Raw genomic sequence first — 16015 nt, 5'->3', positions numbered from 1 at the left:
TGAATAAACGTGCATTAGTAATATTTTGCTCGATGTGCCCTCTTGTGGCCTCAGAAGAGAAGACAAAAGGTTTTCTTCACCCTAACTGAAATTATGCATTTTAAATTCTAATATAATTCGAATTTTGATAATATTTAAGTACAAAATTCTAATTTAGTTTTTCAGCCATTTTGACAGCCCTAATAAGCATATTTGTTCAATTTTAGGACCATTAAAAGTATAGAAAAAAGTTAAAGGCATAAACAATGTGGATCTGTGAAGGTTTCAAAACATTGCACCTGTTTTGAGTGTTCAGGAAAACTTTTTTTAAAAGCAAGTAATTTCATTTGCAGTTCACCTATGATGACACTAGTGTGACATAGCAAATTTTATTTTATTTTATTCACTGTGGGGGAGCTACTTAATTGTCTTGTAAAAAAATGTTTTTTAAAAAAACACCTTAAAGATCCTAGGAATATCACTTCTTATTGTTATATTATAGCAAATATTATTTTATTTTTTTCACTCTGGGGTAGGTACATAATATTCTTTTAAATAATGTTACATACATACATACATACATAAACAAAAAACAAACAACCTAAGAATATCATTTCACTTTATAAGCAAAAATATGTTTGTTATGTTATGTTATGTTATATGTTACGTTATGTTATGACGTTACGTTACGTGTTATTTTGGGTTAAATGTGACCAGAACATGTTTTTGAGGTTTTGTAACATGCACCCGTTAAGATTAACAACCTATACAAAACAATATCTCCCTGCATTACAGTAGACATTACACATATATTTAGAGCTATATTTACATTACATTTACATTATATAGAGCTATATTTACAAATAATAATCAGTCTGCTTTGTTGCATGATACACCTGAATTGACATTTGCAAGACGAAGCATGTGTTTCTTTGTGTTTTTCCACTCTGATTAGAATAGTGCTCAGGTCTGGAGGGAATCCCTCTCTTTATTGATTGGTCAAGGTTGTCTTCTTTACTTCCCTTCTTTTCATTTGATCTAGGTATTGAATTTATGTAGTCCTTTGCCTCTTTTCCTTGCTACTATCAAGTATGATAATAAGGATAGACAAGCAGCACACACATAAACAAATGCTCTCTCTCTCTCTCTCTCTCTCTCACACAAGCTTAATCACACATTTACACACCCATTTATACACACATACATAATGACAACAATTGACTTTTTTTCTGAGAAATACAATAGCTCCATCTTTCTCTGGCTGGTTTTGTCTAGACCACAGACGAGCTAATTACAGTCGCTCATTTTCAATAGAGTGAGAAGAACACGAAAGGGAGGAGATGACAGCGAAAACATGCAAAAGGAAAGAAAAAGTGCCCATAACAAAAAACAACAAAGAGGAAAGTAAGGGAGAGAATGAATTAGAAGATCACAGTGAGACAATTTGAGTTATTCAATGTTCAAAGCCAATATCATTTACAGCCCCTGACACTTTATATTTGTACAGTATATTATGAAAAGAACACAATGCTCAGGCACCGAAGTCTGACTGTTACTTATACTTCGAATATATAATACATGTATATATTTCTGCATTTAACAATCACAGTCAAATGCATTTGGAAGGCTGAGTATGAAAGCAGAGAAGGAAGTGGACAGAGCGAGAGAGAAAGAGAGGCACAGTTTATCTGCTGCTCTGTTTCTTCACCACACAAAGACTTCATTCATTCTCTTTCTAAAAAGAATCACAGAAGCAAACAGAAAACATAAATGCTGATTTATATTCATAGAGTGAAAGGGGAAAGGGGGCACAACAACTGCTGGCTTGAAGCATTTTTTTATTATGCTTGAGTAAATAAAGAAATGTCTTTAAAAGACTAAATGAAAATACTTCATGAGAGTGATTTACTTTCATAACACACTTGTGTTCTGTTCTAAAATAGAGAACTGAGAATATAAGATGGAACCAAAGTATTAATAAAACAGTGTAACTGTGTCAAGTCTCCTGTGCAGATAGGTGGTTGCTAGGGTGTTCTGCTAAAAGGCACAAGTCAAATGAGCCCAAGGCTCCCTGACTCAGTGTATGTCTTCAGGGGTTTACAGCTTGTTTGGTCATTTTGCCAGGTGAAAAATTATACATTCAATCGCTTAGAAAAGAAACAGCACTCCCAATTTAAGCTAAGTTTTTGCAGTTTGTTTAAATCACAAAAGTATGAGCAATATTAAAAGTGACACTTACAGTACGTTAACAAGTGTCACTAATGACCAAAATTCTGCATTGACTGCTTGCCAGTTTCTGCCTCTACCTCATGAATACTTCTTTCTCTTCCACTCTTCCTGTCTTTTTCTTCTTTGCCTCCCGCATATTAAAACATTTACTTATTCAATTCTCTCTACTTTCCTCCCTCTCTGTCCTTTTTAGATAGAGGACATATTTGAAAGCCAATAAACAATCCTCTGTGTGTGTATGTGTGCTGGAAAAGTGTCAAGTCAGCACAATCAGGGATGACACCTTGTGATCGGACAGAGACGCGAGCAGCATTCTCAAAGGTGCTACAGGGCGAGAATGGAAAAACTAGGAAAATGAGTTACAATAAAGCAGACAGGGAGTAAAATAAAGCAATATGCAAAGAGAGGCATGCATTACAATGATTTCAAACAATTAAAGGGTTTTCTTACACATGACAAGAATAATCTTATGCTGAGCACACACTACACGATTTTCAAAGTCATCAGATTGCCGATCAGATTTCTGTCACACTACAAGACTGTCTGGGGTACCATCTAGTTGCTGTTGTGTGCACACTACATGACGGATCGGCAAAGGGTATATGCTTTTGTTGAAGCTATCGGCCTGCCTAAATTTAAATGATATTTTAAATAATTAGCGGAATTCTTGGTGAAAAACGACATTACCAATGATTCTGCAGAGAAATCTCCACCAGAGAATTGCGACAAGCAAATCATGCCAAAAAAAGTCTTTACCACCCATCCACTCCCATGAAGATTCAATCCTCCTAATAATTAAATATTTGTATATATGTGCATATGTGTGGTACTGTAGCTATTTCTTTCCTAAAAGTGCTTTGTACCTTTTTTTACAGTCTTGTACCTTTCTCTTTTTGTCAGATTTTCAATTACTTTTTTTGCTTCAAATCAAATTTTGTAATATTGTGATTCACCTCATAGCTGGTTGTTTTGGTTTGTGGCTTATAACTCTTAACCCTTTGGTGCTCTTCTGTCACTTTTGACCGAAAAATGTTCTGTTTTGAATTTGTAAAAATCGCAGCTTCATCGGAATGGTACTAAACTTGGTGACTTTTATGGCATTTGGAATGTGAACACACAAAAAAATTGAGGGCATGATTCGAGCAGACTAAGTGGTCGTAAAAAAAATAGTCACACTTGTGGTCTTCGGTCATAACATGTACAATCTACAAATCTGACACAATGCAGAAAAAAAGTACACAGCAATGACAGGGTGAAACTATAACACATCAAGTGTGCAAAACCAACACATCCACTCACACACACACGCGTACACACACACTTATGCACACATACACCTATGAACTGGTGTGACTGTAACACAGCAAATATGTCAAATAAAAGCAATAATTCAACTGTGTAATGCAGTAAAAAAGTGGACAGCAAGGAAGGGGTTACACTAAAACATCAAGAGTGCAAAACAGACACACTCACTCAAACACACACTTACTTACACACACTCACAGACACACACATACAGAATTATACATACTCAAATGAATTGGTATGGCTATAACCATATAGCCAAAACGAGTCAGAAAACTGAAATAAGAGGTTGAAATCAGATCAAACCCAGAAAGATTAAGATTTTATAGAATTTTTATGTTTTGTGTAACAAAATGCTTTCTCTGTGTTCAGGTTTAACTGTAGTAATTATAATTCAAAAACTGACGCTTCAAATCAACATGTCAAACCCAAAAAAACCTAAACCTTTACAAAAAGTTGTCTTTGAGAATGCCTAAATATATATCCAAACCCACAACTTAATAAAAATAAGTATTTATGTCTAAAAACAATTAGAGAATTTATAGGCATTTTATATAGAGCTATATATGAATCTATGGGCTACACCATGGAATTGCAGATGTTTTTCTTATTTTACTCCTACCAGATGGCACTAATCTGGCTTCAAAAATGGGATTTTAAAGGCATTGACTATTTTAACATGAAATACTGCATTCAATGGAAAGTCATATAAAAATATATATATATATTTTACAATTATTATTTTCAATGGGCAGAAATTCATCATAATTATTGCATAAATATTAATTAGTGCCATGAAATGATCTCAAAATACAAAATAAAAAATATTATTGAACAAAAATATATTACATTGATTTTAATGGGGTGAAAAAAAGTTACATTTCAGGTGTCCGGTCACTTTTGACCGTGAAGATCACAAGTGTGGCTCCCAAATGAGGAGCACCAGATGAAGACTTTTTAAAATTCCTATTTAAAAAATGAATGAGAATAATGCTTCCAGAACCAAGGCTGCTAAAAAAAGTGGGTGGATGCTGTTATACTCTAGGTCTAAATAAAGTCAACAACTCTTCCCTCAAGTAATTCATTGTGGCTTAATAAATTACATTTCAGATTAAAAACATCCATTGTACAAGTTTAAAAAATGAATGAGAATAATGCTTCCAGAACCAAGGCTGCTAAAAAAAGTGGGTGGATGCTGTTATACTCTAGGTCTAAATAAAGTCAACAACTCTTCCCTCAAGTAATTCATTGTGGCTTAATAAATTACATTTCAGATTAAAAACATCCATTGTACAAGTATGGTAAAAAAAAAATGGTTAAAAGAATACAGAAGACTGCTTTCATGGTCTTTTCACTACAATGACAATAAATAGGGAATGAAGCTTCATAAAAGCACCAAAGTATCATAAAAGCAGCTCTAACGCTTATATTATAAGTCCTCTGAAGATTTGTGTGAGAAACACACCCAAGTTTAAATGGTTATTCACTGAAATACTTGACATTTGTCCTAGATCTCCTTGCAGTGTTGACATGAAAATTAGCAATGTCTGATTTGTGAATGAATCATTCCTTTGAGTCAGATCTTTTCAATGAATCAACTGATCTGGTTCACAAAAACTGGTCTAAATAATTGTAATAATACATTTCACAATATATTAAAATTGAATTGTTCTTTTAAACACATGAAAAAATTTTAATTATTCAAAAAATGATGTGTTCATATAAAAAATACTATAGTGCATGTGTCACATGGACTACCATTATGATACCTTTATAATGCCTTTGCATTCTTTTTAAAGTCTGAAAGCTTTTATTGTAATTGTATCAAAACAACAGAAAAAAATGTCTCCATTTTGGTCATATAGACATGGAAAGATATAACGGTGAGTAAATAAATGATCACAGATTGTTTCATTTTTGTTTAACCGAACTGCTCCTTTAAAAGGAAGGCAAGAGAGAAAAAAACAATCATTGAAAGATATACTGTCAAGCTCCACTTTGTCATTTTTGTTTTCTTCAAGCCTCTAATGGAGAGGTGAGTAGGAAGAGAGGGCTTATCATGTGTCTAACATCCATCCATAACATCCACACCTCAACAGGAAAAAGCGTGGGGAGGGAGTGTGCGTGTGTGCGTTTGTCTGCTTGACTGTCTTAAGGGGAAACTGACTATTTTACAACAGCTTATCTCCTTCACTCAGATAAGAGACCCAAACAGAAGTCTGGTTTATTTTTTTTCGGAGAAACATTATCACAACACATCTATCCATCCGCATGTTACCCGTCTACACGACCACAAAGCAAACACTGAGGCATGAGACACTCAACACAAGACATAAACAGGTCATGATGCTAAGGCAAAAACAATTGAAATGGAGGATCTGTTCGTCTGAAAACAAGCTGACTCTTGTTGCGTCTAGACTAGATCATTCATTTATGCGTCTGTGAACCGCACAAGAGTCAGGTCATGAAAAAAAGATGCCAGATTCCTCCTGTTTCATTCAGTATCTCGAGCACTTAATGCGCTAACCTGTCACTTAGCGCCTCACAATCAGCTAATCGCTTGGCATAACATACAGAACTTCTCTGTGTGATCAACTGCAAAACAAAGCTCTTGTCTGTCCATAAATGGTAAAAAGCTCTTAACGCTTTTATTGTCTGTTTGGTTTCACCAATGACCATAAAAGATTGTACACAATCTTTGTAACCGATTGTAACTGAAAACAAAAGAAAAAGAAAGGTTTCATTTGACCATTTAGATTTAGAAATATAATATTCACTACCATTCAAAAATGGACTTGGTAAAATTTTGTCTCATGTTCACCAGGCTGCATTTGTTTGGTAAAAAAATACAGTAAAGACAGCAATATTATAAAAATATAATTTCAATTTAAAATAACTGTTTTAAAAAATATATATTTTAAAATTTAATTTATTCCTGTCTTGGCCAAGCTGAGTTATCAGCATCATTACTCCATTCTTTAGTGTCACAAGATCCTTCAGAAATCATTCTAATATGCTGAATTGGTGCTCAAAAAACATTTCTTCTTATTATAAATGTTGAAAACAGTTGTGCTGCTTTTTAAGATTCTTTGATTAACAAAGTTCAAAAGAGCAGCATTTATTTGCAATACATTTTTGTAACATAAAATGTCTTTACTGTAACTTTTGATCAACTCAATGAATTCTTGATCAATAAAAGTATGAATTTCTTTAAAAAACTAAATCACAATTACCTCAAATTTTTTGAACAGTAGTGTACTGCATGTAAAGGGTGTTAATTAAAATATTTTTTTCATGATTAAGACTAAACACACAAAACAATTTTCTATAATTTCTAATCAGGCACCAAATATATAGACTACCTACAGTATTATTATTTAATATATGAACCTGCAATCTAACGAATGCATTCTGAGCATAAACAGGCTTTATCATCCACATGTTCCTGATATTCACCTGGTCTGCACAATAACTTTCTAAAGAGGAAGTTTGTAATATTTACAGCCTTATTCTAAACAGAGAGGCACAAAGCTGTGATGCAGAAGTCGTACCATCCAACATCCGCCTCTGATGTGGACAAATGTAATTAAGTGTTATCAAAATGTCCACTTCACACAAAGCATTAACCTCACTGAGTGCAACTGAACCCCTAGTGCAGCTGACCCCAGCTGCGACACAACTCAAGAAGGATTCAAATGAATGACTGCTGTTCTCATAGTCTTTCACACTCACTGCTTGAAGCAGCACATAGTGCCATGTTTGGCCTGTTTTACATTGCATGCATTTGCAGCGGCACCCATATTAACAGGTTACTGGATTCACAATGTCTGCATTTACGCAAAGCACATAGGTGAAATAGAGAAGTGAATTTCCTTCATGGATTAAAAAATAAAATAATAATAAATATAATAATAAATTTTATCTCATACTTTGTTTCTCAAAATGAAGAATTGCCAGATATAAACTCAGAGATAAAGTTGCAATTACATTTTTTATTTAATTTTTATATTCTGTGACGAAAACAATGTTATGTTAGTATCACTGAGATACTTTTATAGTTTTTATTAATATTTTGAATTAGTTTAAATTTTTATATTTTCCAATGTTATTGTGCGTTGTTGTCATTTTTATGTTTTATATAGTTATTAATGTTTTCAGTTTTGATTTTAGTTATTTTAGTACATCATGTTAAACTAAATGAAAATTTTAAATGTTGCCTTGGCAAGTAGCTGAAAAAAGTTTTAGTTTTTATATATTTTATTTAAGTTAGAATTTATATTATTTCAAGTAAAATAACCCATGGCGGAAACAAGCTTGACTTTTTCTCGCAATTGCCTGTTAGTTTATATCTGGCAATTCTGAGTTTACACTTTACATCTTGAAATTCGGACTTTTCTTCTCAGATTTGCGTGAAACAAAGTCAGAATTGTGAGATATAAATTCAGAATTGCACCAAAAAAAGAAAAGAAAAAAGAAATAATTATGAGATAAAAAAGTCACAATCACCTTATAAAATTTTTTATTACATTGTGGAAATAAGCTTCCATAGAAATGGCTTCACTAAAGAGTCAGATAAAGGCTATTGTATATTCATATTATAGCAGACACAGTAGTCATACACAGCAGCCCCATGTACAGACTCACTATTACATCATGCATTACTTCATACTGACTCAATCATGACTCAAAAACGTTTGAGGATGTGGAAAATAATGTGTTTTTTTAACCTTAAACCGCATAAACACATTTCATTACACCAAATACACAAAATAATGTTCTTTCTAGCAACATCATATGACCCCTTTAATGTTTTATAGTGCTTAACGTTTTGGTTTCCAAATTCTTATCAATAAATGTTAATGTTTAGTGCATGACATGCTAGGCAATAAATCAAGCCACCCTTTGAGCCTTTGTATTCTTGGGATCACATATATATCACTGTTTATACAGAGAAATAAAATCATGAGTGTATGTGTGTGTTCACCACAATATATGTCACAGGTGAATAAGCAGTTCACTCATGCGCAGCAGTGTAAACCATCTGCTAGGAAACACAATCCAGACAACACAAAGGTGAAATGTGACCGATACTAAATTCTTAATACAATTAAAAATGATATTCTTCTTCCTGGCACTATTCAGATTTTATTGTATTTTCTTTAATAACTTAATTAAGAATGAATTATGAATTTATTTTAGCAGCACACTAGCAAACAGATGGCCTTAAAACTAACAGACATGAACCAAAAGCCACAAAACAGTGACTTTCTACATAATAATTTACAAACAAATAAACAAACAAAAACTGCTAGTATGTGTTATTCTATCTACCATTTCCTTAAAGAGTCATAGCTTTAAATTACAAAACTTTTTTTCAAATTACTATAGTTTCCTAATCTCACCAGAGGCAACAGTTTTGACTTTCACACCCCATAAAAATATTTCCTGCAAATCTCTGTATGTCCAAAAGGTCCCTTTGAAACCTGATGACAGACTTTCTTCAAAGCACATGACCTAATATGACAATATATTTCCCCTCTATTCAGTTATGGTCTCTGCACAAGCGGACCGCAACAAAGAGAAGGATTAAGACATCACGTTCAAAGCGCCAAATTTTAACCTATTGTCTGCTGTGAATAAAGCGCGACCGTAACTTGACTCTGTAGAGGTTACATGATCCCAGCAGTATTTTCACAGCACTGTACAAGCCATACTAAAATATATACAGTCATGTAGTTAATCACTTTGAGATTATACAGAAGCTATTATTCAAATGAAATGTTTAAATTCATTACACTATTAGGCTCCAAGCAAATTTTTTTTTTTTGTTAGGATGAAATGCGAACTAATTGGTTCTCTCTCTCTCGCTCTCTCTCTCTGTTTAGAAGAAGTCTGTTATTATTGATGTTAGTAATGGAACTTAACACAGGATGCTCAAAGCGTACTTAATGAAAAACAAGCAGCGAGGTCAGAAAGCGAATAAACAGTTTACTATCTTGACCAATGCATATGCATTTACATAACGGAGGGAACTGGAAAATTGATCTGTGTCACGTATGCGAGGATCTAAGGGGACTGAACAAGACAGGCATACAGTGGGCTTCAAAGAATGGCAATTACACTTTGGCCACAAAAAAATCCACAAGCTGACGCACAACATGTATTCACAGAACTAATGGTTCTTGACGGATCTATTCCATCCAATTAGAGCCAGGGTTTTCATTCAGGGGTCTGTGGACCCCTGGGGGTCCCTGAAAGTACTTCAGGGTGTCCATGGAGAAAATAAGCATGTTGTAATGTATTAATGTTAGCAAATTTTCTTGATAAATGTTTTACAAAGAAAATGTTACCTTTTTCATATTAGCAATTGCGGGACCTTGCATTGGTGCTATTTTTTGGTCTGGATCCTTTAAGTTATTCTAAAATTTATTAAGAAATGCAATTCATGTCTAAAATAATTTTTAAAAATCTCAACTGTCAATTATGTTTTCACTTTCTGAGTTAATGCCATTTTAATAGCTTTTGTGGGGCTTATTTGTTTATTTACATTTTGTTTTAAAATGTTAATATTTGAAAAACTTTTGGCTGCCAAATCAAAGTGAGTGTGGTGTAACATGCAGGAAGTCACAAGAAAAAAATATAATAAAAATAAACAAATAATAACAGTCAACCAATACCAAGTTTTTAAAAACCCTTAAACAATTAGGTTGGTACACTTGTATTCAAGGTGCGAGTAGGTTTGAACGTTTCACTACGGATAATAAATTTGCACTAGGTTACACCTTTTGACATTTTTGCAGTCATTAAACTAAAATTATATTTTGAAAATGAAATAATCTTGTATGAAATGAGCATGAATAACAAGATTACATTGGGAACTTTCTTTGAGCTTGTGTTTCAAACTAGATTTTAAAAATATTTCTCTTTTTTGATCGTCTGGGACATTTGCGACTGAGTCAAAACTGGGGGTCCACTTGTTGCTTATTGTCGAATGCCATTTGAAATGGCTTAAGAGCAACATAACGGGACAGCATGTTCCTCCACCCCGTTTTAACAAATTTCTGCTTGCCCACTGCTTTTAGGAAAGAAATCTTTCTGTAATATACTGTAAAAGTATAGGCTACTGTATTGTAATTATATATTTACTTTAGGAGTCTATTCGCAATTCAGTGGTTAATACACAATCACCAATTATTTAAACCACAAACAGGAAAAAGTTATTCACCAAACGAACCTTGCGCTGGTACAGTCGTTGTACAACGCTTCAAAATCCTTTCTGGAAATGAGTTTGCAGCGGTTCACGCCGGGCTGGATGGCACCGAGTCCTCGCAATACGCGCACCTGCTCCACGGTGCACACCACCGGGTTTACATCCAAACGCTTGAGTTTCGTGTACACGGTGTGCAGTCCGCCGACAAGGTGCTTCAAGAAAAGGTCGAAGACTTGCGGGAGACAAATAAGCTCGTGTCCGTCAACGTTAAAAGAAGCCACTTTCACCCCGTGCACCTCCACGATTTTGCATTCGTTTGTCGCTGCGCCGCTCTGAAGCGTCGCGTTCAGTGAGTTGCTCAGTCGCGGAGAGTCCGCCGGACTCGAGAAGAACGGGTCGGTTCTGAAGAGTTTAGCGGACACCGCAGAAGTCCCAGAGTGAACCGGAAGAGTCGCAGGAACGGCCATAGTGGTCATTACAATTATTATTATTATTTTATTATGCTCTTTTAGGTCGTCTGCTTTCTCATCACTCTCCCTTATATGCCTTCCTCTTTTGCACTGCGTCCACAGAACAAAACTGGCGGTACCGAGCCGCGCGCCTCTCTTTACCCGTGTGAAAATTCAGATAAAGGGAGTGCTCGGTCCGGTTAACTCCGCCTCTCGCTGGAAGAATGATGCTCCATTTTGCCAACCACATGTGCTCCAATTTATGGGTAAAGACTTCACTGGAGGTCGAACAATTACAGCCCTCCTCCTCTATTGAGCGAAGAGTCCAGCTTCAAACTGTTATGTTAAATCCCAGATCTATCCATCTGACCTTGCATCCGTCAATCTCAAAATTATTATAAACATTTTTAATAATTTTTCCCACACATACATAATTATTAATAGGCCGTGTTTCTTTGCAGTAATTGCAAATAGCTACCTTTATTGGCAAAGGCTATTTGCACTGACTCCGCCCACTTTGCTCAGACAATTTACCACAGTACAAATAGCATATTACTTCTGTTGACATTTTGTGTGAATAGCTTCTTTCACTATTTGCACTTAGAAAAGTATAAACAGAGAAGCTATTCGTTACTATTTATACACATGGTCAAAACATCACTATTTACACTAAAAATCTATACTGTTCTATTATTTATTAATATTTTGAATTAGCTTTTTATTTTTTATATTTTCAGTTTTTATTTTAATTTGAGTAATTGTATGTACTTCATTTTAGTTTTTTTAATATTTCTAAGAAATTTCCACTCACATGTTTCACTGTACCCTACTGTGTAATACACTCTAAATTGTTCATGCACACAATGATTCTATGTCAAGAAAATAAAGTGTGAAATAAGAAGCATGATCTTTAGGCAATAGAAGAATCAGCGTTGTCTTTTATAGGTCAAGCTAAGTCAGGTACTCAAGCGTTTGAATGCCATCTGTTCAGCATCATTGGGAAAAACATGCTCACACATCTGGATGTGTCTGTGGAAAGACTTCTGTGCACCCCTCTCCTGAGACTCACAAGAAATCCTTTGAGAAAAATGCCATAAAAATATCCCACATGTCCCTTTAACCACATTTGTGTTCCCATCAGACATGCCATCTCTTTATTCACAATAATAAAGTAGTTTTGTAAAGTTTATTTTAAGGCATTCTGTAATAGTACATGAGAGCTCATCATTTACTGACCCTCATGTTGTTTTAAACCTGTATCACTCGCTTCTGTGAAACCTTTTTTGTCCATACAATGAAAGTCAATGTTGTTTGGACTCTATTTATCAAAACATCTTTTCTGTGGGGGGAAAATGCATTCAGGTTTGGAATGACTTAAGAGTGAGTAAATGATGACAGAAAATTAATTTTGGTTGAACTATCCCTTTAAATCTATTTTCCTGGGTGTCATTATGAGAGACAGCTTTATTGTTGTAGAATCTGTAGCAGATTTAATTGTATGATAATAGGACATACTATAGCGCTTTCAGGCTATTTATTTTCAGTTCGTTTTTTGTAGCTTAGAGATTTGAAAGCTTTGTACAACTGACTGAGATGGCACAGGTGAAGAGTAGGATGAGTTTTGTTTGAAGAAGAGTGAGTCATGAAACCGTTATAAAACAGTATAACAATTCTGATTTAGATGCATGCGCACAGGTGAAGAGTAGGATGAGTTTTGTTTGAAGAAGAGTGAGTCATGAAACCGTTATAAAACAGTATGCTGGCAATTCTGATTTAGATGCATGTTCTACAATGTAACAACATTATGAACATTAAAACTCATTTTGGATATCGAGAAGCACAATTACACATGGTAGACCAAAGTCAATGTGTGAGGGATAGTGATAAAGTGTCAAGAAGATGTGGCTGACCTTAATGACACGTTGACCTGAATTTGCATTTCAGTGTGAAATGTAATTATGTACAGTACGAATGAGGCTTTCTGGGAAACAAGGCTGGAGTTAATCCATTCAAATCCAATTTAAAGGAGAGAGTGTATAACTAGTCTTAGGCTGACATGCCTCTCTTTAAATGGTTAATGGACAGTAAATTAATGGTGCGAGAGCTGTAGAAACACACTGAACACTTAATCATTTAGAAGGGAAGTTGAAAAGTGAGGGGTATTAATATAAGAATAATATGACCCAAAAAAGTGATATGACGAATCTGAAATAATGTGGTACATTACTGCTGTCTAAAACATTTTATTTTGAGTTATGTAACATTACAATGAAATTCAATACAATTTCCTGTATGATACACGGGGCAACTTTTTGAGCAATGTTGCCGGGCAATGTTGCCGTCAGCGGGCAACCAGGTGAGACACAAAGCCCACGACCGATCTGAAGTATTCAGATATAATTTTTTTGCCCATTGTCAATGGGAAAGTGCCTTCACCTTATGTGATTAACACTCATTTAAAGGAACAGTTCACCCCAAAAAAGAAAATTTGCTGAAATTTTACTCATCCTCGGGCCATCCAAGATGTAGATGAATTTGTTTCTTCATCAGAAGAGATTTACATCACTTGCACACATTGCACACAGTGAATGGTGCTGTCCAGCGAAAACATCGTCTCGTCTGAATCAGGAGACAAATATGCACAAATCAAGCACAGTTTAACAAGCACGGTTTGAATTTTAAATGCCTGGGATGGATTTTTTTCTTACAAACACCCAGATTTTCACTTAAAGGAACACTCCACTATTTTTGAAAATAGGCTCATTTTCCAACTTCCCTAGAGTTAAACAGTTGAGTTTTACCGTTTTCGAATCCATTCAGCCGATCTCCAGGTCTGGCGGTAGCACTTTTAGCTGTAGCTTAGCATAGATTATTGAATCTGATTAGACCATTAGCATCTCGCGCAAAAATGACCAAAGAGTTTCGATATTTTTCCTATTTAAAACTTGACTCTTCTGTAGTTACATCGTGTAGTAAGAACCTTTGTTTGTATATAACTGAAAACTAGAAAGGTTTGTCAAGACAAACGTTATGTTGGCTTGAGAAAGCCTGATTGAGAAAGCAGTAGATTTAATAGCTTTCAGTCTGAAGGTTTACATTTTTTTTTCGTAAGTTAGATATTAAAGATGTTGAAATTTAACAGGCAAATAATCAAAATGGACATATTAAAATTACAACTAACAAAATAAATAAATAATTACTACATTTAAAATGCATCCTAAAAACTCATTAAAATAGGAAATTTTACATACTTTGATATCATTTCTGAATAGATAACTATACTGGACACATTATCATTGTTTGAAGGATTTGAACGCACACACATACAAACAAAATTAAGAGAAAAGGCAAGGTTGGTCGGTCAGAGTTTTGGCTATGCATCATATCACTTCAAGGGCTCAAGGAATGAGAGAATAAGAAAATAATATTCCACTCCTGTCTCATCTATTTTTTTCCCTTCTTTCAAACACATGCATTTACAGACAAGCAGACACATATCTGCCACTCAAAAGAGCAGTATAAACATGATATATGAGAAAAGATCAGACGAGTGGCCAAATGTCTTCAGTAAATGGAAAAATAAATCCAGATGCTCGAATAAACCCTACAGGGTGGACTACAATGACCTAGAGGATGAAGAAGCTTTAAAATTCTGATACATACAGTATACATACACACATTAATTATGTGCTATTTAGAACCGGATGTGCATCTGTTGAAAGAATGATTTGGCGACGTTAAGTATGTCACAACTGTCACACCCAGAAAGAAATGACTGGCACATGTTTGAAAAAAAACAGCTCAGTCTCAGACACACTCTCCTTTTATTTTCTGCAGCTCTTTGTCACTTTGTGCAAATGAGAACAGATGTGTTGCTTATCTGGCAGATGCTAAAAACACTTACATGAATTTTCCTCTTGGTTAAATGAGTCTGAGTTGACAGCAGCCTTACGTGACACTGATGAAAGGTGAAGTCTCCTCTAGCTCAATTGTTCTACTGTTATTACAGTGGGTATAGAAAAGAATCACCCATCTTTAAAATAATCACATTTTGTTGCTTTGCAGCCTGAAATGAAGACGGACACAGTTTTTGTTTTATCCAGCTGTATTTACTCAGTGCAACTTATAACATCCAAGTGAAAGATATAACACCAACATGTCAGAAAAAAAAAAAAACAGAATCACTGAGTTGGAAAAAGGATCACCCCCTCCTAAAAATGAATTGCTAACTCAGGTGTAAGCTAATCACCTTCTCAATGGCACACAAAGTCATTTGACTTTCAACTGTGATCAGCTGTGGTCATTTTCATCAGCTCAGCATGAAAATTAGTGGAGCAAAATCATATAGTTAAAGGTGGAGTAGGAGATCTTGGAAAATGCTAACTTTAGCCTGATAGCACTGAAAGCGAACGTCCCACCCTCCCTGCAATCGCCGTCCAAAGCCACGCCCCCTGAACGCACATATGCTCACAGATCAGAATACCAGAGATAACATTACTACAATAGGCTACATCAGCTGTTCCCAATTATCAAGAATTCATATCCTGAGAATGAATAAAAGTCAAAATGGCTTGCCATACTGGACAGGCATAAGCCAAGAGATGGATACATAAAAGATTTCCCCTGCTCAGGGAGTAGGGAGCAATGAACACTGTGTAGGGATCATATCGATCGGAACACAGTTCATACACGTAGCTCACTTATAACGAGCTGGTTATCTGAATCGGGTGTGTTAAGAGACATGCAAAATATGCAGAGCGGGGGTGCACAAGGACTGGAATTGGGCACCGCTGGGCTACATCATGTGTCATACACCGGTGAGAAAACTTTAAAAGTACTACAA

At 35.0% G+C, this 16015-nt stretch overlaps 1 pseudogene; it reads right to left on the bottom strand.

Annotated features, from left to right (window-relative positions):
- Window positions 1-11301, bottom strand: part of LOC107758874 (dachshund homolog 2-like) — a 38470-nt pseudogene extending 27169 nt beyond the window's left edge.
- Between the last annotated feature and the right edge of the window lie 4714 nt (window positions 11302-16015).

The sequence above is a fragment of the Sinocyclocheilus rhinocerous genome, unplaced genomic scaffold (genome assembly GCF_001515625.1).
Source record: "Sinocyclocheilus rhinocerous isolate Xijiao unplaced genomic scaffold, SAMN03320098_v1.1 scaffold1435, whole genome shotgun sequence".
In the NCBI taxonomy this organism is placed as follows: domain Eukaryota; kingdom Metazoa; phylum Chordata; class Actinopteri; order Cypriniformes; family Cyprinidae; genus Sinocyclocheilus; species Sinocyclocheilus rhinocerous.
This window is presented reverse-complemented; position numbering and strand designations above follow the sequence as displayed.